Here is a 22476-nt window from a genome sequence, read left to right as displayed (position 1 = left end):
CCTGCCCTGGCTAGAGCTGTCCCCCGGGGGCTGCCCATGCCAGCCTGCTGCACGCTCCTCCGCCCCCTCGGCCCGCTGCCAGCCCGGCTGCGGGGCTCAGCGCTGCACGTGCCCGGGGAGCCGGGGGCGCGCGCTGCGCCTCGGGGCCTGGAAGGGCTCCCGGCCTCCATAGCGCAGCCCTGCTGGTGGGGCAAGGCGCCGCGCTCCGTCTCCATGGCAGCGGGGGCGCGCGCGAGCACGTGGGCTGCCATCCCTCGGCCCCGGCTGGGCGGAGGCAGCCCCTCTCCGGCCGGGCGCGAGGGGGCGCGGCGGGACGCGGCTGCCGTGACGCCGCGGTGCGTGGCGCGATGACGTGGCCAGCCGCGGCCGTGGGCGTGCCGGTGCGGGGCCCTCCCCCAGAAGATGGCGAGTCCGTGCGGGCGGCAGGAATGCTCCATTGAGAGGCGCGGCTTCCGCCACCAGCTCGACTCGTGGCGACACAAGCTCATTCACTGTGTAGGTGAGGGCTGGCGCGGGGAGGGGGAGCCCCCCGCCGCGGCGGCGCCCCTTCCCCTCCCCCTCCCCCTCCCCCACCGCTCGGAGACACAGCGCGCCCCTCCCCCCGCGGCCTCTCCCTCCCGCCCGCCCGCCCGCCCGGATTAGCGCCGTGCGCCGCCCGCCCCCTCCTTCCCCCGGGGCCGGTCCGGGCTGCGGCCTCCTCCCTGGGCCGCCCGCGCAGCCTGCGTCGGGGGCGCGGCCTCTCTGCTCCTCAGCCCCCGCCGCCATCGGCGTGTGCGTCGGGGGACGACCCCCACCTCGGGTTCCGCAGGCCCGGCCCGTCTCCAGGCCGGGACCTCCCCAGCCGCCGTTTCCCGGACCCCTTTGTCGAGGAGGGGCCGGTGGGGGGAGGCCTGGGGCGCCGCTCGCCGCTGCAGCTATCGCCCCCACGGGGTTCCGGCCGCAGCCAGGCGAAGCCCTTTGGCTGCCCTTCCTCCCTCGCCGCGGGACCGCCCGTTCAGCCCGAAACCTGCTCGCTCGCACGTGTTCCCTCGGGATTGATCCCCCCTTCGGGAAGAGCTGGAGCGGGGTCCTTACCTCGGCTCCCCCCGATCGGCTCGCTCACGGGACCAGGGCACTCATTTCTGTTATGGTCCCCTTGGGTGTGCGGCTCCCGTGCACCCTCCTGCGGACCGCACCCAGTGTTTGGGGGGCAGCTGAAGGCTGAAATGTTTCTTTTGGCATGGAGAAAAAAACCCTCCTAATGCGTGTTGCTCTTGGAGCTTGTTAAACCTTGGTCTTGAACTTGATTGCCACGTTACCCCGAATTGTCGTGAGTTCCTTCAGAGTTCTGCGGGGAAACCTCATTACTTGTTTGCAAGAAATGGAGGATCCATTCAATTAAAAATAGGAGGAACTCAGTTTTGCTAAATCGGAAGACTACTCTAGCCTAGAAGAAACAGCTCTTCTGTCATTTTTTCAATTTGTCTTCAATCTGCTTTGACTCTGCTACCTGTCTTATTCATTCAGATCATATTGCTTCCCTTGCGTAATATAAATTACTGGTCAGTAGATACAGTTTCTGGTGTATGTGAAGCTCAGTGTTAGACACTTGCACAAGGAACCCTTTTGAAATTTGAAAGATAGAGTGCAAATGACTTCAGAATTAACATTAGAACCTTGCAACTGTGTGTCTGAAGCAGAATCCTTGTCTAGTTTGCCTATCTATCCTTGCACCATAATACTAGTCCTGTTTCATGCTGGTTTTGATTGAATTCCTGAGATTTAACTGCCAAATGTATCTTATGTAGTGATAGTGACTTCAGCATATGTAAACTGTATCTGTTATAACAAAATGTTTTAATTTTTATTCTGATTTTAGCCCCTTTATTCATTGTATAGAGTGACTTGAATTCAAAGTCAAAAGTACCAACAAAAACATACCTTTCCCTCTATCATTATGTAAAAGAAGGACACATTATGGAGAGAAGGAATGGAGTGAGTTTAAGGTTATTGTAAAGTCCTTGATTGGACCCAATATTCTGGCTCTTAATAGTCCTCATAAGAGTTAAGGGACGTATAATTCTGCCTGTAAACATTCTTGTTACATAGTGCTTATATAACAGTCACATAGGGACTGTGACAGGGAATGGATCACTTGATGATTACCTGTTCTGTTCGTTCCCTCTAGGGCACCTGGTATTGGCCACTGTTGGAAGACAGGATATTGGGCTAGATGGATTTTTGGTCTGGCTCAGTATGGCTGTTGTTATGTTCATATTTAATTTTTTTCTTAAAAAAAAAAAAAAGTCTAGTAGTTCCTTTTCATTTTGTGGGTAACCTTCTTCAGAGAAAGAAAAGTGCAGTCTCCATTTTTCAGTTAGAGATGGTCTTTCATAATACATATACTAACAGCAGAAAGTGCAAGAACCGAGAAGTTAAGTTTGTATCTGTCTGAGCTCCCTGGGTAGATAGTTTATCACCCTTAAATCTACTTGCTTCACTATGTATCTCCAGGACATCCTTAAGAAATTCTATAGCCTGATCCCTGAATTGATATTTTTATTCTTGTTTAATATATTCTCCCACATTTTCTAAACACAGCCCATCCTTTTTATTCTTCCAATATGTAAATATGTCCATAATGTCAGTGATTGCTCAGTATATGTAATCTGTAGTGAAACTTTCAGATTCACTTTAGTTCCTACTGAAAAGAGTTAAATGTATTTTATTGTGAGGTAGTTCAGCATCCTAGTTCAGTATCTGGGCTTTGAAACATCATTGTGTGTTACACTAAAAATCCTAACAAAGCTGTTTGGTATATACCTGCTCACCGAATCCATGTGTGAGTGTATTTTATGTAAATAAAATGTTCAGGGCTTGAGAATATACCAGATCCTATTAACTAGCAGCTAGTACAAATGATTAAATTGGGAGGTCCAAGGTTAATTAGCTGCTGACAAACTCTCCTCTACTCCTAACTACTGGAACGGGGGGATGTTTGGATTTCTACCAGAATGATGTCTCTAGATCCTGCTTAGGAGCTTTCTTTTGGATCAGTCTCTGGATAACAGATGTCTGTCATTTGACAACTACCTTGCTGAAGTTCTATGGCCTGTGTTATACAGGTCAGACTTTATCATCATAGTGGTCCCTTTTGGCCTAGAATCTGTGACCCACCTCTGTCTCCTTCAACTGGATGTGTTCTGCCTTTTCCCTTTGCCTCAAACCTGCCTGGCTTCTGGGGGACCATTATACTCTTCCTTCCTGGCTGCACCATGTATGAGGGAGCGGGGTGCCTTCCTCTCCTTATCTTATATTTTTTGGATCATCCTTGAATAGCTTCAGTGCTGCTCTCTGGTGCTTCTCAGAGCTTTCCTTAACAGCTGCATAGTGAAACTAAGAAATGTCTGGGCAATTCTATTGCTGCAGTTCCAAATCTTGTGGGTTTCAATGAGACTGCTGAAAATCGTGCCTGTTTCATTCTGCTGCTGCTTGGGAAAGCTATGAGAAGTCAGAGGTAATGGAGCTGTCTGCAGACTCAAAGAAAACATAGCATTGGGGCACATCTAGAATGTTCTTAGCAACCATAAGTCGTAGAAACTTTTAAAAAAATAAGCACTTAAATTCTCCAGGGATTGGTAATATTGGTTCCCTTTAGTCCCCTCTTGGTCCTCCCTCACCCTTTATGAATTGATAGGTGTGGTTTGGTAGGTTTTTTTTCCAGTCCCTGTGACTGTTTACAAGAGAGGCTATGGAGGAAATGGTTAATTACTAAGTTGACGCGTTTTTTTGGAGCTAAAGTACAAAAAACATTTTGTAAAAAGTCCAAAGTATAACAGTGTGAAGTGGCTTTTATCTTGATGGCAGTATGCCAGAAATAGTTTGAACCTCAAATTGATCAGTTTTATGAGACCTCAGACCTGCCCTTTTCCTAACATGTGCCTAGCATAATTTCTGTCTGTTCATATGAATAGAAATTGTAATTCCTTTATTTTTCCTTCTTACAAGTGTTGAAGGCCTCACTACTATTCATGATATCCAACTGAAATTGCACTGGAGGTATAAAAACCGAATTTTAAATACATAAATACATTTAGGGGTAACTTATCAGCCATAAATGGGTTGTATACAGCCTGTGTTCAGAAGCTGATCTCTTATTCTGCCGTGATAATTCCATGATAATCTTAATATTATAATAATCTTTATAGGAACTAAATGCTCTATTGGAGAAAAAAAGAGGAAATATCTACTTTGGGTGTTTCTGAAGCACCTATCACCTTGGTAGCTGAGTGAATCTTATGTGGACTAGTGTTCTATTAGCAGCATCAGTCCAAAAAGAGAGTAGTTTGATAACAGTCCACAGAGCTTGATATCCAGAAAGCACCAAGAGGCTAGCAATGCTTTTGGCCCCCCTATTGAGTACTAGGTTGTAATTCAGTCAAGGAGTCAGTCTATAAGAATGCTGCTATACAAGGCTTGAAATAGATGGATAATCCACTAGTTCTGTTTAAGCAATGGTGTTACATTGGTAACCTGAAAGAAACTCTTTCAATTATAAGAATAATTGATCTGGAATTTATGATGTGGAAGTATCTTGGCTTGTGTATATGTTTCAGTGTTAAAAGCAAACTTAGCTGTTTGGATTCTAAGCTGGTATGCTACATTGAATTTACTCCCATTTTTATTGCTGGGAAAGTGCTGCGACCTAAGTTCCTTCATATGACTAGAATTGCATAGCAGTAGACATTTGGAAGTTTAGCTGCCTAAGATGTAAGCATAGGTTTTATGAGGTGTGTATTACATGCTCCTTCTATTATATAGCAGAAAGCATTAAAAGCCAATAGTACTAATAAAGAGACAGTATACAAGATCTGTATAGTTCTGAAACAATTCTTATGGCTTCTAGACTTGCCTGTCATTGAAATATTTGGTTTATTTTGTGTCCATATGTGATATCACAACTGATAGGGATGAACTAATAAACTGCTGCTTCAAAATATAGGACAGTTGGAGGCATCTTAAGGTTTTTTTATGCAGTTTAGAAAGCAATTTGACTCTCAGTGTTAGTGCAGTTCCAGTACAAATGAAGCAAAATTGTAGCTTATTTTTTAGTGAAGAATTACATTAGTTATATCACTGGTAGTTATGGAAAATTCATGGAATAATTTGCTTTTAATCAACAGCTGGAATATGGGTAAGAATAAAGTGTAAACTTAGGGTTTGCCTACATTTTGTCATCTGCTTCTCCCCACCCCACAGTGTACACAGTCCATCTATACTACCTTTGGACTAGGGCAGGGGTTCTCAAACTTCATTGCACTGCAACCCCTTCTGACAGCAAAAATTACTACATGACCCCAAGAGAGGGGACTGAAGCCTGAGGCCATGCAAGCCCCACTGCCCAGGGTTGAAGTCCTGGGGTTTTGGCTCTGGGTGGTGGGGCTCAGGCATCCGCTTTGGCCCTGGGCTCCAGCAAGTCTAACGCCAGCCCTGGCAACCCCATTAAAACAGGGTTGTGACCCACTGTTTGAGAACCGCTGGACTAGGGGAACCCAGACTGGTGCAAATCACTTTTTACACCAGTGCAATGCATTTACACTAACAGTTTGCATTAGTGCAGATAGATACACCAGTACCCCCTCAAAAAAAAAAAAAAAAAAAAAAAAAGGCCCCAGTGTAGACAAGTCTGTGGCTATCACTTGGTATAAAAGCAGAACTTAGTTTGATTAGTTGCTGAAATGATCACTGTGTTCAGGTATGAAGCATATATTAACCTTCAGAATTTCTCTAATGCTGTGCTTTGGTTCAGAATGTTTATTAATTGTAATTAGGATACATTTTTTAGTTCTAGCTTACAGAGAATATTGAGTGGGGAGGTTTATAGCACCTCTGTATTTGGCGCTGGTGCAATTGCTACTGAAATACTGTCTAGGTGTGGTATACACAATTCAAGAAAGATGTTGAAAAATTAGAGAGGGTTCAGAGAAGAATCACAAGAATGATTAAAGGGTTAGAAAACTTGCCTTATGAGAGACATAAGGACCTCAATTTGTTTAGTTTAACAACAAGAAGGTTAAGTGGTGACTTGATCAGTCTATAAGTATCTGTATGGGGAACAAAAAATTGATAATGGGCTTTTCAATCTAGCAGAAAAGGTATATTAAGATATAATAGCTGGAAGTTGAAGCTAGACAACTTCAGGCTTAGAAATAAGGGACGAATTTTTGATGGTGAGGGTAACGAATCATTGGAACAACTTACCAAGGGTTGTGGTAGGTTCACCCTCACTGGTTGTTTTTCTGAAAGATCTACTTTAGTTCAAACAGGAATTAATTGAGGGAAGTCCTGTGGCCTGTGTTGTACCGGAAGTCAGACAGAGATGATCACGGTGATCTTCTGCCTTATAATCAGTTTGGCTTACCGTACCTATGTCTTTCTGTGAAAGGTATGGCAGACTGATCTAAAATTATTCGTATTTCATCAAAAACTCCTAAGCAGTGGAGTTAGTAGAAAAATCTTGCTATCTAGCTGTTTTAACCTTCAGTGTGATTGGAAGTATGATATGTAACTAAGGAACAGGACTGGGAGTTAGGATTAGGAATAAAACCCAGATCTACTACAAATTTGCTTTATGATCCTGGATAAATTGCGTCAGCTCTGTGCATCCATTCCCTCATCTGCAAAATGAGGGCAAGTTCTTGCCTCTCAGCGATGCTGAAACTTAATTTGCTAACCTATGTAACATAAGGTAGAAGGCATTCTCAGTGGAAATTATTTTCTTCAGAAGTGCCCTCTTCAACCCACGCTGACCTCACAACTGTATTTCAAACAGGAAAAATCACTCGACAGGCCAAAACATGTTTACAGCAAGATACCTTGAGCTGGTTTAAAACCTCTCACACAGGTGGTCTGCTTCTTGAGTCCTATGATGATTGCCCCACATTCCTGGCTGTTGCAAGTCCTGAAATTCACCCCAGATCATGGACCAGGTCAAAGAACTTGCTTTATTAAATATTAACAAAACCTATATCTTAAGTCAAGTAACTGTTTCATACATGTTATTGCTGTAATTTGGGAGGTGTTCTGAGGTTGGAAAAGGATTGCATTGCAGGACATAAAGCTTTGTCTCTAGTTTAATTTTAACTAGGGGTTGGTGAAATACAAATTTCATCCACATTTTACTATAGAATTTCCAAAATAATCACATTATTCTATTTTTGTACACATTGGAAAAATACTCTGAAAATTAGATAGTATCTTGCCCTGTTCTTCCATACCAGTCATACAGTAAAGATTTACAAGACTGTAAGCAGCTGCTATACACTTCTAAACGAACATCTATAACAAGAAACATGGAATCCTCTGATTTTTTTTTTTAGACATCCTTTGATGGGATTTTTTTACTAAGAAATAGCAGTGTTAATCCCAACACCTATTATGTATAGAAATATAATCTTCTGATTTAATTAGTAAGTTTGCTATAACTAAAAATGGATGAATAGTCCCTTATTCTGGTCCTTGTAGTTATCTTTAAATCCCCAATGCACATTAGTTAAATATGTTGGCTTTAGTAGTAATGTTCTGCCACCTTAAAATACTTTGTATCAAGACAAATAGTGTCTTGGGTCTTGTCTATACTGAGAATTTTAGTGTGTCCACCCTCTCCCCCCCATGGTAACTAATGATGGGAGTAGCATTCCCTGAAATTCTCATTCTAGACAAGGCCTTAAAAAGACAAGAATTCAGCATGGTTTTAAGAAATGTAGCTCTATTTTTTTTTTTCATTTATATGAAACAACACAGTAGGTAATTGCGTTTCTTTTATGTGAATTTTCAATCCTTGCTTTTGTCTTCCAGTTTTAATTGGTTCCTTTTTCTCTCTGTCCCTTCATCTTATTTTCATTTCCCTTACTTTGTACTTTCATGTTTATTGTGCACTGAACAATTTTAACAACAACAAGTTTTTGCTGTAGTGCTGAATTATAAGCACATGTGGTAGGTAGGATTTTTTTTTTATAAATACCATGGTGATAAATGTTAGATACCTAGATTATAATCCCTATTTTAAATTGGTGACATCATTTTTGATTAAAAAATAGTCCTGGGTTAAAACTTCCTGTATTTCCCTTCAGGTCAAAGGTAAATTAAAATAAAAAGCTGAGTTAAAGCTTCAGTAGTTGGAGAGAGTGGTAATGGTAGGACACTTTTTTTGAATTTTTAAGGAAGTGTCTAGTGCGTAGAGCACAGGAGTTGCGGGCTCTGTTTCCAGCTATCTAAAGCACTTCAGGATCTCTGGTTTAAGAGTAAAGGTTTTGTGGGGTTAAACTTACAAAACACTTTCCCTAATCACCTGTTTTCAGATGCTCACAACTCTGACAAAAAATGGAGCATCTTTTTCCTTTTACATTTGAGGCTGAGGTTTGAAAATTACAATGTGGTGTGGAAATAGTCCTCAGTGGGGACCTGTGCACAGTCCTGTTCCAGAGGAAACTAGTTTGGATTTGGGAATTATGGGAGTCTGACAATTATGTACTAAACATCAGGGCTTAAAACACTCAATATCTTCTCGCTTGAAGCCGAAGCCTGCTAGTTTGGGTAAAATGCACCGTTTCTCTATGAGCCCTCTTTCCCTCCCAGACCTATTAAACTTACATAATCACAGCTTCACTTCTTCCCCAATCTTTTCTGCTTTTCTATGTTAAGTCATTCCTGACATACTCTTGTTAATAAATTCTATTTCCCTTCTAAGTACACAGATTTGAATTCTCCCCATCCTGCTAAATACATGTATTTGGGGTTGTCCTCTTGTCTCCCTCCTAATGCTAGTGAATCCTCTTCCATTGTCTTCTCCCTCTGCCCCCCAAATTTTGGGTTACCTCTCGATTCTCACCACTGAATGAATACTGGGCTCTTCATTAACCCACCGCCTATAAATTAACGCTAGTCCTCCAGGACATCTGGAAAGTCCTGCCTTTTAGCAACTGTTCTCTGCATGGGCCACTTTGCTCCTGGCTCCCCCTCTTTTCTGGGAATAGCAGTAAGAAGTTTCCTACTTTCCTCTTCAGAGAAGTGGGTGTGTCTGCTACTCCATTTCTGTATTTTCCTATAAAAGGGCAGTAGTTCCTGCTACTCTGCTCTCTGCATTTTCACTCTCCACTCCCAGAAAAGCAAGCAGTTTAGGGCTTCTCTGCTTCCTGCCTGTTTCCTCTCCTGCTGATGAAGCAACAGTGGCTTGGGCTGCTCCACTCCTTACTTTCCCACTCCCACCCCGGGAGTGGCTTCTTCCCCCAATTAAGCCCACCCTGAGGTAAAATTTCTGCTTGTCCTGTGGCCTTATCTACACTTGAAAAATGGGTGTATTTTATATAATGATGAAGCTAACACATGATAGCTAACATGGTAAATTTCAAGTGTAGATAGGCCATGTCTTAGGATTCACTTTGACCAGCTACTTTGAGGTAAAACTACAATTTGTCCTGCTTACACTGTGGTGTTACAACTTGTTAGCTCTCATTGTAAAAACACCAGCTTTTCCTAGTGTAGCCATGGCCTGAGAATCAGTTTTGCAAGCCCTACTGAGCATACACACTAGGAATTTTTTGCAGAATTTGGTAAGCACACATTAAGGATGCACTGACTGTGTTCGTAGCAAACTTAGCTTTGTTGTGAACTGGGTTGTACTCCTCAGTACTGAATTGGGCTGGACAAAGCTTAAAATAGTCTAGAGTCTGGCAAAAGGTCCCCTTCTGCTTTCCTCACCAAGTTGCTGTTAGCGAATGTACTAGGTTCGGAGCCACAAGGTCCTGAGTTCTTATTTTCACTGCTGACTTTTAGTCGTCTTAAGTGCAAATCTAGGCAAGGGCGGGTTCAGGTCTCCATCTTCAAGATAGAGGAGTCGAGTTCTGTGTCGTTCACTGAAGACGTTTCATTCTGTATTTTACAAACTGAATCTTGGTTGGCTGTGTGGACGTTGGAGTCTGTGATGAGGTGTTTTCAAAGAGCAGGGTTGGCCCTGATGTTATTACCCAGCTGCTGTTGTGACGAATATACACCATTTTAACTGTTGCCCCTCACCTCAATCTGCTCTAGTTAGCTGGTGCCGTGTGGAACATATCAAGTGCTTTGTGATGAAAGGTGCTACATAAAGTTCAACTGTTACAAAGTATATTCATGTGCAGGTGAAGTATTCTACCTCACTAATCATCAGTTTATTGGGATTTTTTTCTGGAACATCAGTTTAGCATAAAGGTAGTCAATAATTATTATTGTTGCTTAATTGGTACTAGCTGAATTTGTTAGTGTGCCAAGTGATTTGATGGTGGATAACCACATGTTACATATTATCATTCTATTGTGTTTAATACACAGGATGGCAATAAAGATTGAGGAAGTAGATCTTCCTTGGTGCTCAAAAGGCCTTTCTCGAGGTTGGCTGGATTCAAGTGGATTATCTGAACGCCACATTTCTTGATAAATCTTCTAGCAAAATAGTTCCAGATTATGAAATTTGCATATAAGGCAGATGCACTTTTACAGGCCAGTAGAGCTTTAGAGTCCTGCAAACCAAAACTCCTTTTGAGTCCATCAACCTTGTTTCTTTAACCATCCTCCTCTCCCCTAAACTTAACTACCACACAGACCAATTATATGAGTTGTGTTCTTAGTCTAGCCACAGATCAGTCAGAGCTGGCACAACTTTCTCCGTTCCAGCCCAGCAATCTTTTCCCTGATAGCATGTTTCCCGAGTTCAAGAGGAATAGTTTCTTAGCCAGGTTTCAGTGTGGTAGTCGTGTTAGTCTGTATCAGCAAAAAGAACGAGGAGTACTTGTGGCATTTTAGAGACTAACAAATTTATTTGAGCATAAGCCACTTTAGCCCACGAAAGCTTATGCTCAAATAAATTTGTTAGTCTCTAAGGTGCCACAAGTACTCCTCGTTCTAGTTTTTTAGCCAGTGATCTGGAGCCTCCAGGCTTCTTGGAAGGAGCATACTGGGAGATCTACAAATTGAAGTAGAAAAAACAATGGTGTTGTGCAGTTGGGCCCAATTGGATTCCTTTATAGGCCCTTCACAAAGTGCTTGCCTAGCTTCTTAAAGTCTGGGTTCATCCAGACAGGTTTGGCAGCTATTGCCTGTCATGAACTAGCTGAATGTTGGTGAGTCTTTCTTCTGTCTCAAGTTCAGGTGATGCTTGGCACTCTTGAACCTCTCTCATTAGAAAGCCTCCTGTGTTGTGGGATGTTAATATGATCCTGATAAAACTGATGAAATCTTCTTTTCAGCCCCTCTTTAGATGCAATCTCAGATTTCTTAAATGAGAAGATTTTCAGAAATGACTTGAGTTGCATTTTGCTTTTTGCTTCTCTTCTCTCCCCCCCCCCCCCCCCAATTTGGCAAAACTAAGGAAGCTAAAGATGAACTGCAGTCACTTTTTATCTTTACATCTGTTTTATGACTTATAAAGATACTCCTAATCTTTCTGAACAGACAAGCCTATTTTTCCCTACCTTACTAGAAACCAGAATAGTGATGTCACCTGATCTCTGGCTCTCCCTCCCCAATCTGAAGAGAGGCACTGCTGGAACTTGGATCACATGAGTCTTTAACATCGCTTGTGAGATCCTTTTAAGAAAGATATTGGTAGAATCATCAGAAAAGAGAAGTGAACCTGATAACCCCAACTTAAATTTTCTTGCTTGTGGTTTTTCTTCGAAAAACATCTACAGCTTTCTTTTGGCAGTTATTCTTAGTTTACAAGATCTGATCACTAGCATCTTTCCTGATATTTATTCTAAGATTTCTCTTGGTCAATTTGTTCCTATTACTCCTAATTATCCACCCTTATACTACTTTTTAATTCCTCTTCCCTGGGGTTGCAGTCTTTAAATACTTAAATCGAATGGGTATGATTGTGTTCTTACACCACAACCACATCTGGTATCTCTTTCAACTTAATTGTTCAACTAAGTTCTAAATCATTCGGTACAATAAGTTATTATGCTTTACAGAATATAGGGAGCATGAAAGAGCTGAGGGTCCGAAAAGGAATGTAATCAGAAATCATGACTGAGATGTGGGCAGTGTTGGAGCTGTGCAATACTTTAAAGACAAGTCTTAAGGAATTTGATGTATGAGGTCAGCCAGCTATATAGGATCGCTGTGACAATGAAGTATCTTAAGACTGTTGGAAAAAATACAGTGGTGTACTTGAGTACCATGCAGATATGTTCAAACTGTATATGTGAGGGAGCAGAGTTGAAGTAGTATGTACAACATTTTATTGAGTGAGTGCTTAGCTGTGCTTGCTACCTTAGTATTAAGGTATATTAATTTTTGATAGAATTTAATGGAATTCCATAATTTGATGAATATTAGATTTTGATGGAATTTCCTATGTTCTTTGGGGGGGGAGGGGAATCCATAATGTGGAGCTATATCATAGAATCATAGGATTAGAAGGGACCGCAAGGGTCATCTAGTCTAACCCCCTGCTGAGATGTGGGATTTGTGGTGTCTAAACCATCCAAGACAGATTCCTATCCAACCTCCTTTTGAAAACCTCCAGGGAAGGAGCTTCCACAAGTTCCCCATGGCAGTCTGTTCCATTGTCCTACTCTTATTACAATTAGGAAATTTTTCCGGAGATTGAATCTAAATCTGCTGTGCTGTAGTTTGAACCCGTTGCCTCTTGTTATTCCCTCTGTGGCAAGAGAGAACAACTTTTCTCCATCTTTTTGATGGCAGCCTTTCAAGTATTTGAAGGCAGATCTCATGTCCCCCCTCAATCTCTTCTTTTCCAAACGAAACATAGCCAGTTCCTTCAGCCTTTGCTCATAGGGCTTGCATTCCATCCCTTTGATCATCTTTGTCGCTCACCTTTGGATCCTTTCTAGTTTCTCTGCATCCTTTCTATACATTGGTGACCAAAATTGGACACAGTTCTCCAGCTGAGGCCTAACCAGAGTAGAGTGGTACTGTCACCTCCTGTAACTTGCATGCTATGCCTCTGTTAATGCAACCTGAGATTGCATTTGCTTTTCAGTCTCCCATTGCTGACTCATGTTGAGGTTGTGATCTACCACAACTCTCAGATCCTTCTCAGCAGTGCTGCTGCCAAGCCAGTTATCCTCCATTCTGTATTTGTGCATTTCGTTTTTCTTCCCTAAGTGTAGCACCTTACATTTGTCTTTGTTGAATTGTATTTTGTTGTCCATAGCCCAGTTCTCCAATTTAACAAGATCCCTCTGAGTGTTAGTTCTATCCCCCAAAGTGTTGGCAGCCCTCCCCCTTTCCCCAGCTTTGTGTTGTCTGGAAATGTGATCAGTATGCTCTCTCTTCCTACATCCAGGTCGTTAATAAAGATGTTTAACAACACTGGACCCAGAACAGATCCCTGTGGAACCCCACTTGAGACCTTCCTCCAATTTGACATCATTCCATGAATAGTTACTTTTTGTTTGCGGTTGTTTAACCAATTCTGTATGCACTTAATGGTAGTTCCGCCAAGACTGCATTTCTCCAGCTTCCTTATCACAATGTCATGGGACAGTGTCAAAAGCCTTGCTGAAGTCCAGGTATATTATGTCCACTGCTTTCCCCTTATCCACCAAACCAGTTATCTTGTCAAAGAAATATGGTAAGAAGTTATGGAAATCAGGGTCCCAAAGACCTCACAGGCGCATCTCTTGAACATCTTAGGAAGTCCACTGGAGAAAGACCCTCTCCTGTGAACCTATTGCACCTTTTATCTTACAAGGTGCACAGTGAGTCAGGCAAGAGTTCCTTTCTCTTTCATTGCACACTAAAAACTTTTCTTGTCTTAGCTAATGCAGGCTATACTGTGTCTTTCTGTCTTGCTTTCTTAGCTGTGCACTTTGAACTCTAAGAACTCTGTACAGAATGCACTGAGCATGCATAGAATGTTTCCTTAACAGGTCATAACTGTCAAAATGAAACCAATTTTCACCAGAACACTCTAAGAGACTTCTCAATGAGGGCTATTTCCATGCCAAATTTAAACTTTCTAGCCACAGCTGTTTTGGAGCGGTTTTTACTTTTTATTAAAAAAAACAAACAAAAAAACAAAAAAAACCCTGATATTTTTAAATAGGGGATAAGCACACCCCATTTTCCTTGTATTCTAACAGCTGAACTACTTATGAGCAAACTTTGCAGTAAAATTCACCTTTTTGGGTAGAGACAAACTGTGGAGAACTTAATTTCTGAAAGTTTCACCTTTCAAGCTGAATGGAAGTATTTATGTAACCATAACTACTTTGATCACTGCTGTACTCTCTGTAATGAGGGCCTCGTGTATTCCATGTGAAACTTTCCATGACATCCACCCCTTGCCATGGAATTATGCTCTTGAATCTAAAGCTTTCATTAAAACGTATCCCTTATGGTTGCAAAGAAAACCTGAGCTGAGTCTAAACCGATGGAGTGTCATCACTTTGCATCTGGAGGTCGTTTGAAACAATGGCTGGACAAAGGGATATTGACTTTCTAACCTAAAGATGATTTTAAATGTCGCCGTTTCACAACTGGTTTTAGCAGAGATATCCAGTTAGTTTGGGATTGTGGAATAGGTACTATTGTGCTACCATATGTCAAAAGCCCAATTACTCAAACTTCCACCTTCACTCTGACAACTTCTACAGCACACTTACGCATTGTTCTACATTTTTATATTAACAATCTAAAAGGAGTATAGGGTAATTGTATTGAATGACTTAATCAGTTTCATATTTGATTAAAAGATGCTTTTTTAAAATTTAAATTAGACTTGCGGAATTGAAGTCTAACTTGTGATGGTGTGTATGGGTCATTGACTATGATGAACAGATTAAGGACTACTGCCTCAAATTTGCTGATCTTTCTGCTATTAATGTACTCTGAATTGAATTCCCTATTCAGAATAAGAGGAGGGTACAGAGGACTTGAAGATTACTCAGTGCTACTAGTTAGGGTAAAAGATACCTATGCTACACTTGAGTGCACCATCTACGCCCGCATCTTTCCATCCCCAGCCATACTGCAGCAAAGCTACACCTCTTACAGCGTAAAGGCATATGATACCGCATACGTGACTGACATGTTACAATTAAATGAACTTTTTATTTAATACACTTTTTAAAAGTATAACTTGCATCTCTTCTACTACTATTCCCTCCCTGGCTTCACTCCACTTCTTTATATATAAGATCCTGATGTATGTCTTCCTGAATTGTCTTCAGCCTCTCTCTCTGCCTTTATCTCCATTTCCTACACTGTGTTCTCTACCTCCTCCTTTCTTCTGTCCCCCTCCCTAAAAAAACCAAACTTTTCTCTCAATACAATATTTTTCTACCATTCTTTCTCTCTTCCCATCAATGCACACCTCCCTCACTCTCCCATCTACTTGCACTGGTCTACAATAAAATGTTCGTTTGGATGTGATTGTGAATAATTGAGCTAGCTGATACAATGCTGACCATGACTTAAGTCATTGCAGACCAGGACAAACTGTGTTCAGCATTGTCTGTCTAACCAGTCCATAAAAAAGCTTTGAAGAACAGCAGCTCTCCCTGCTTTCCCACTCAGAAAGGGCAGAGGCATCAGGCTGCAGTGAAAGGCTCCCAACCTGCATGCAGTTGAGGAGGTTGGTTGAGCAGGTCGCATGGAAATTTCCTTTGGTGAGACCACACCAGAATGAGTGCTATGGAACTATGGGCATAAGCTTCTTCTCCCCCCCCCCGCCCCCCCCCAAAAAGTCCCCTCCTCCCTCTTCCATAGATAGTGGGACTCCTTTTCATCACTGAAACACTCCTGAATCTCAGGGAGAGGCAAGGTACCCCCATAGCAACCAGGAGGAAGAAATTCTTGTTCCCAGCCAGCAACTAGACAAGATCCATGCTGAGACAGTTGATACAACAGAGTATCCCACTATTTACTTGAGGCCTCTGCTGTCATGAAAGATGCCAGCTCCTACAACCTTTCTGTTATAAACAAATTGTCTCCAGTGGCTCCAGCTTCTCATTCTGTGTGTCCAGTCCTCACTCAGCCAGGACCCAGCAGCAGGGAATATGGGGTGAAGTGATTGATCCCCTTCCTGGAGAGACTATCTCCCCTTCCAGTCTCTGGTTCTGAAGGAGGTACTAAAGAGTTTACTTTTTTCCTTAGGAAGACATACCTGCAGACAGTCTTTTCAGTCTCCTTGGTAACTCTCACTCCCCATCCCAGGGCCCCCTACCCTTTTCTCTTAGGGGTTTGGCCTAAGGACTGGTGAAGGATATTGTTCATAATTACTCTTAAAGGGACTTAAGCTCTTAAACCTCTCCTCTAGATCCTCTAAAAAGGAGATATCTCTTCATCTGAAGCATTGAGGGCGTTACCATAGACTCTCAATTAAGCTACCCAGAAAGAGCATGAATTGGGGGAGGGGGTGTCCAACTTCACAAGTACAAAATATATATATATGAAATGCCAAAAAATAAAACTTGCAAAGTTGAAGAGCTGCCTAATTCTTCCTCCCCTGGTTTGAGGGTGTAATTAAGGTGGAGTGGGAATTTCCCCTGCTGGCCTCTTTTATCGCTGCATGTAACCTGCTGGCCCCTTTAATCGCTGCATGTAACCTCACAGCGAGTGTGGATGCAGTGTGCCTTTCACTAACTAGCTACATGTACCCTACATGCTGCTGTAAGTATAGGCAAAGTCTCAGAGGAAATTGACAGATGTCTCTTTCACCTGAGGTTTCGATACTAGAATTATAAAGGACACACATCAGGGCAAAGTCAGCTGAAGCAAAGGACAGTCTAATGTTTTTTTAACAAGATGGGCTAACCATGGGCCTCAAGGCCAACACTTTTTGCAGAAACAAGTCAGTGACTGCAGGTATATTGCTCTGTAAGAAACCCACACGACTGTTACTTAATGGATTCCTGAGGACTGCCACTCTTAGTCCTCTGGCAATACACAGGTTCCTGTTACGACCTTGATTGATGGGCTACAAATCCTAATGAATCTCCTTTCAGTTTCACAACTGTAGGTCTCTTCCTTTTTTCTCTGAAAGTATCTTGCCTACTTGCCACCTCCTTGCCCAAGAGGGTTTTGGGGCATAGGCCTCTCTCAATGAAACCTCTGTTACATGTCTGTCACTGGTAATACTGTGAATTAACTGGGCCTGCATCCCTAAGGACACCACAGTCTTCTTCATATGGTAGGTGGTATTGTTCTTCTGGTGGAATCCAAATATCCTAAGGAAATAAAAATGCACAGATTAGATGTGAATAGCCCCCTCTTCCTCCGATGCTCCTGTTTGTGGGCAAACCCGCCCCAGTTCCTTCTCTACGGTCCCTGGCTAGAGACAGAGCTTTGATCCTTAACCTCTTTAGAATTGTTAATCTTTAGCTACCTGTTCAAGCTGCTTTTCTTCATTTATCTTTTATATGGCTGCCTTAAAAAATAAATACAATGAAAAAGGAAAATGATTTTGTTCCTTCTTCGACCCCCTGTCTGGACAGAGTATCAGGGTATGCCCAGCTCCCCTAGAGTTCAAGAAATGTCTCAGTTGCAAGGAATCTATCCCAGTGACTGATGGACATGCTCAGTGCATCTGCTGCTTGGGAGAAAAACATATTCCATAGAAGTGTGGTTTGTGTCAGCTACTGAAGCCCAGATCCAGAAAGCATAGAGAACAGAGGCTCAAACTCCTACTTATGGAGGCAGTCTTTCAATTATCTGAGCCGCATCAAGACCCTGGTCGGTGGGAAACCTCACCCCAACTCTTTACTAAGGGAAGTGAGCCCAAGAAGATCTCCACACGCCACTCATGTAAGGCTGCTAAAAAAGGGCCGTGAGTCCCCACAGCAAGCCCCGATTGAGCTGAAAACAATCTCTGGCTCGATCAGTGTCATCAGTACCAACGGCACTGAAGCTGTTTAAATCTGGTATCTCTGGCTTTTGTGATACCATCCCGACAGAGTGTGTTGGGTTGCCTAAGGACACAGTGGGCACAGGCAAGGAACCATTGGTATCATCTGGGCATGAGAAACATAGAAAATCTGCCCCCGGAAAGGCTCCTGTGGTACAGATATTGACATTGGTACAGCTTGTGGCATGCCAGGCACCGACAGACTATACTGTCAGGTCCACATCACCGACTCCTTTGGCACAGGCATCTCGGCACTGGAAGCCACCGCCAGTATGGACGCCTCTGCCACCGCTGGACTTCTGGTATGCGACGGACCTCTCTGTGTTTGACACACCGGATTCGCCTCTGCTCAGTACTGGGGCCCCGGTACCGAGTTCACCTGGAGATCCTGACTCACCAGCAACCTCTTGTCATGCACCACCTTTTTCATCCTCCAAGGCAGAAAGTGAGGAAGAGGATGTAGTCTCCCATCACTCTTCTCATCCTCCATATGGCGCCCAGTTCTGCTGTGAACCACAACCATACCGTCCACATGATCTGGGCAGCCATGGTAACAACCACCAGGCCCCTTCCCACCCTCACAGTGGCCATACTACAATCCCTGTCAGGCTCAGAGAACATGCATTCCAAAGCTCTAGTATGGCCTACCAGCAACCAAGGAGACATCCTCCTTCAGCTGCTGCTTTGAGGGCATCTGAACTCCATCTCAACAGACGATGGAGGAACAAGAGGCTGAAGTTGAGGAGGAAGTTACCCCTAAGGCTCACTTCTCATCCTCACCAGATGAGACGACGATGCCCCCTCTGCCATCGACGGTAGATAACTTTAAACTATTTCAAGAACTGGCATTGCAGTTGGCAGAGGCACTACAGATACCACTACAGGAAGTGACCAAGTCATACCACAAGCTAGTGGACATTCTACCTTGTCCAGTGTAGCCTTCCCTATTAATGAGGCACTCTTGGACGCTGCCAACATCATGTGGCAGCCCTCGCATTGGTCCCACCAACATGTAAGCAGGGTGACAAAAAATATTATGTGCTGGCGAAAGACATGGAGTTCCTCTTCTCCCATCCGCTTCCCAATTTGATCATAGTGGATGTGGTCAACTCAAAGGGCCACCAGCACCATTTCAAATCAAACCCCCTACGACCGTGATTGGAAGCAGCTGGATCTTTTTGGCAGGAAAATATACTCTTCAGTTCCATATAAATATGATTACCAGAACTACTCAAAATTCAGCTCCCTCATTGAGCAGCTCCCAGATAAGCCGAAGGAACAATTCAAAGCCATTGTCACTGAAGGCCAACAGGAGATGAAGACATCTCTCTAGTCTGCAGGCGCCACCTCTGACACGGCAGCACGTTCCATCTCTACTGCCGTCATGATGAGAAGAGCCTCTTGGCTGCACCTATCTGGCTTCCCAAAAGAAGTTCAAACAACTGTGGAGGACCTTCCTTTTGAAGGGACAAAACTGTTTGTTGAAAGGACAGGCGCCTCCCTCCACACATCTCGGTATAAGAGAAAGTATAGCCCTCATACGTCATTCAAACCCTGCTCCTCGCAAATATCCATTGTAAGTCGTATGAACCTCAGAGAAGGAAGTTCAGGTTTCCCAGATGGAAACAGTCGGGATCTCAACCTACATCCTCAAAGCTACAGTTTTTGATAGGTTTGCCGAGGCTGCACCCAACCCTGACACAGTGCAAGGACCGGGCCTGCCCCAGAAACATCCCAGGGCCCTGCCCCTCCATGCCAGGTGCACCAGGTGTGGACAGGCAGGCTCAGCAAGGCAGGATCCAAGTGTGGAGAGGCTTAGTGTGGGAGGCTCCAGGTGCGGGTTGAGAGGGTTCTGTGTGGGGGAATCTGAGTACGGACGACTCAGTGGGGGATCTGGATGCACAGGGGCTTGTGTGTGTGTGGGGTTTCTGGGTGCACTGGTAATAGGACATTGCAGGGTGGTCTAGGGAAAGGTGGTTGGGGCTGTGTGTGTGTGGGGGGGCGGCTCAGTGGGGGTCCAAGATCCTGGGAGTGTGGGGTGGGGATTCAGGTGCAACTGGTTGGGGCTTGGTGGGGTGGGGAGGGGATCCAGATAGCAGGTGGCTCATCAGGGTGGTGCAGGGCAGGGGGAGTGGGACTCATTGGGGGGTTCTGAGTGCAGGGGGTGAGGCTCGGCAGGAGGGTCTGGGTATGAGAGGGTCTGGATGCAGGTGGGTTGGGCGGATGGGGGAGTGGCTCCCTGTACAGGGATCCCTCCTCCTGCAGCTGTGGTGCGATGGGTGCAGGAAGCGGGGGGCGGGGGAGGTGGCGTTTACACAGGTTTCTGCAGCCGGGGGAGAAATCTGGGGGTGGGTCTGATCCAGCCCCAGATTCTGTGCAGGGAAAGAAGTTCCGTTCTCCCCAGCCTGGACTAGTAGCTGAGCCCAGTGCAGGGTAGGAGCCACTAGCTAGGTCTTCCCCAGTCCTACCTCCTGCCCCACAGTGGTTTACCTCTCTGCCAGCTGACCTGGGCACCTGAAACATACTGCTGGGGAGGGTCGCATGACTGCTCTTCTGGCTTCCCTTTGCTTCCCCGTCAGTCATTTTTCTGTGGGGAAGCAAAGAAATCTGCGGGGGACATAAATTCTGTGCATGTGCAGTGACGCAGAATTCCCCCAGGAGTATAGCTCATGCCAGACTGCACATGGGATGCCTCCAAGCGTGGTTTGGTTCAGTTTAAAGACTGAACAGAGACAACATAAACTACCATCAATGCCCACCAAGATTAAACAATCCTTTAATTGGTGGAAAGACCCAATAAACGTCTGCACGGGAATCCTGTTTGTTCAGCTTTCTCCATCACTACTCCTGATCTCGTAGGATGGGGCGCACATCTCAACGATCTCACAGTGCAGAGCAAATGCTCTCCATCTGAGACATGCCTTCACATCCACCTGCTCAAACTCAGTGGTCAGTAATGCGCGTGCTCACTTCTTCCCGCGGATCAGAGGCGCACACGCACACAAGTCGTGATGGACAACATGGCATGTATTACAAACTGACGAGGAGGTGCCAGATCACGCTTCTTGTGCATGGAAGCACCAAAGGTCTGGAACTGGTGCATTCCCACAATATCAGCAGCCTACCTACTGAGAGTGCACAACATGATAGTGAAGAGTCTCACCCGCAAATTCCCGCATGACCACAAATAGGAGAAATTCAGTGATACTCCCCGACCTATTTAGACAATAGACCTGTTTGCCACTTACCAGAATAAGAAATGTCCACAGTACTGCTCCAGAGCGGGGCTTGGACGACACTCCATGGGGGACGCTCTCCTCTCATGGGACCAGGGTCGTCTTTACACCTTTTTCCCCCATTCCCTCTATTGCTGAAAGTCCTGTTGAAAATAAAATGGAAAAAAACAAACATAATACTGATTGCTCCCACGTGGCCCAGACAGACTTAGTATCCTTACCTGTCACAGCTGAGGCTGTGTCCACCGATGACTCTTCCAACTACTCCTTACCACTTCTCACAGAACGAGAGACACTTTTCATCCCAACCTGCAGATACTGCAGTGCAAAGCCTGATTCCTTCATGGTTCTAGCACGAGACATCTTGCTCTGAGGAGGTACAGGAAGGGTTATATCACAGTAGAAAAGTAGCTACCCATTGTACCAACTTACAAAGGTGGACTAGATTTTGAATCTGGTGCCAATCCAAATGTGTCACCCCGGATACAGATGCGCTGCCAATAAGCCTAGACGATCTATTGACACTCCCAGAAACTGGAAAACTATTAGCTTGCTAAAAGTCCACTTAGCAACAATTGCGACCTTCCACCAGCAGGTTGAAGGGTACTTTCTCCCCACCAACTATGAAGAGGTTTTTCAAAAGTATAGTGAACCTCTTTCTCAATGCAATCTTCCTACCCAACAATGGGATCTCAACCTAGTACTTAAAGGATTGACTAGTCTGCCATTTAACCCATGGCCACGTGTCCTTTAACTCACCTCTCCATGAAGATGATGTTCCTGATCATCATCACCTTGACTAGAAGGATAGAGGTGATGGCAGCGCATCCCCTTCACCCCACCCCCAAAGTGTTCTTCCCTGACAAAGTCACGTTTAGACCATATCTGAAGTTCACCCCCAACCTGACTTCCACATTTCATGTGAACTAGCTCGTCCACCTTCCAACCTTTTATCCCAAACTTCATCAGGATAATAGGGAAGCCATACGCTACAGGTGAGAAGAGCCGTAGCCTTCTATTTGGACAGGACAAGAGTTTTAAAAAAAATCTCCGAGACGCTTCCTCTCCGTTGCAGATGGGTCCAAAGGCACTGCGATTTCAGTTAAGACTCTCCAAATGGGTCTTGAACTGTATCAATCTCTATCAGATTTGCAATTTAACTCCCCCATATTCAATACTCTCACTCTGAGGTGGGTCTTCTCGTTTGTTACCTTCTCCAAAGGTATCCCTCTATCCGAAATCTGCAGAGCAGCTACCTGGACATCTGCACATACCTTTGCAGAGCACTATGCCATCCTAGGGGACATTACTCAAAGTAGTAGTAGTTACTCACCTTGTGCAGTAATTATG

At 44.2% G+C, this 22476-nt stretch overlaps 1 long non-coding RNA gene across 1 annotated transcript in view; it reads left to right on the top strand.

Annotated features, from left to right (window-relative positions):
* The first annotated feature begins 380 nt into the window (after positions 1-380).
* Positions 381-22476, top strand: part of LOC135881092 (uncharacterized) — a 32305-nt gene continuing 10209 nt past the window's right edge. The window contains exon 1 of the long non-coding RNA XR_010561532.1: positions 381-495. This is a non-coding gene — a long non-coding RNA (uncharacterized LOC135881092). The remainder of the gene's footprint in view (positions 496-22476) is intronic.

The sequence above is a fragment of the Emys orbicularis genome, chromosome 7 (assembly GCF_028017835.1).
Source record: "Emys orbicularis isolate rEmyOrb1 chromosome 7, rEmyOrb1.hap1, whole genome shotgun sequence".
NCBI lineage: Eukaryota > Metazoa > Chordata > Testudines > Emydidae > Emys > Emys orbicularis.
Note: the sequence above shows the minus strand (reverse complement) of the source record. Positions and strands in the feature narration are given on the sequence as shown.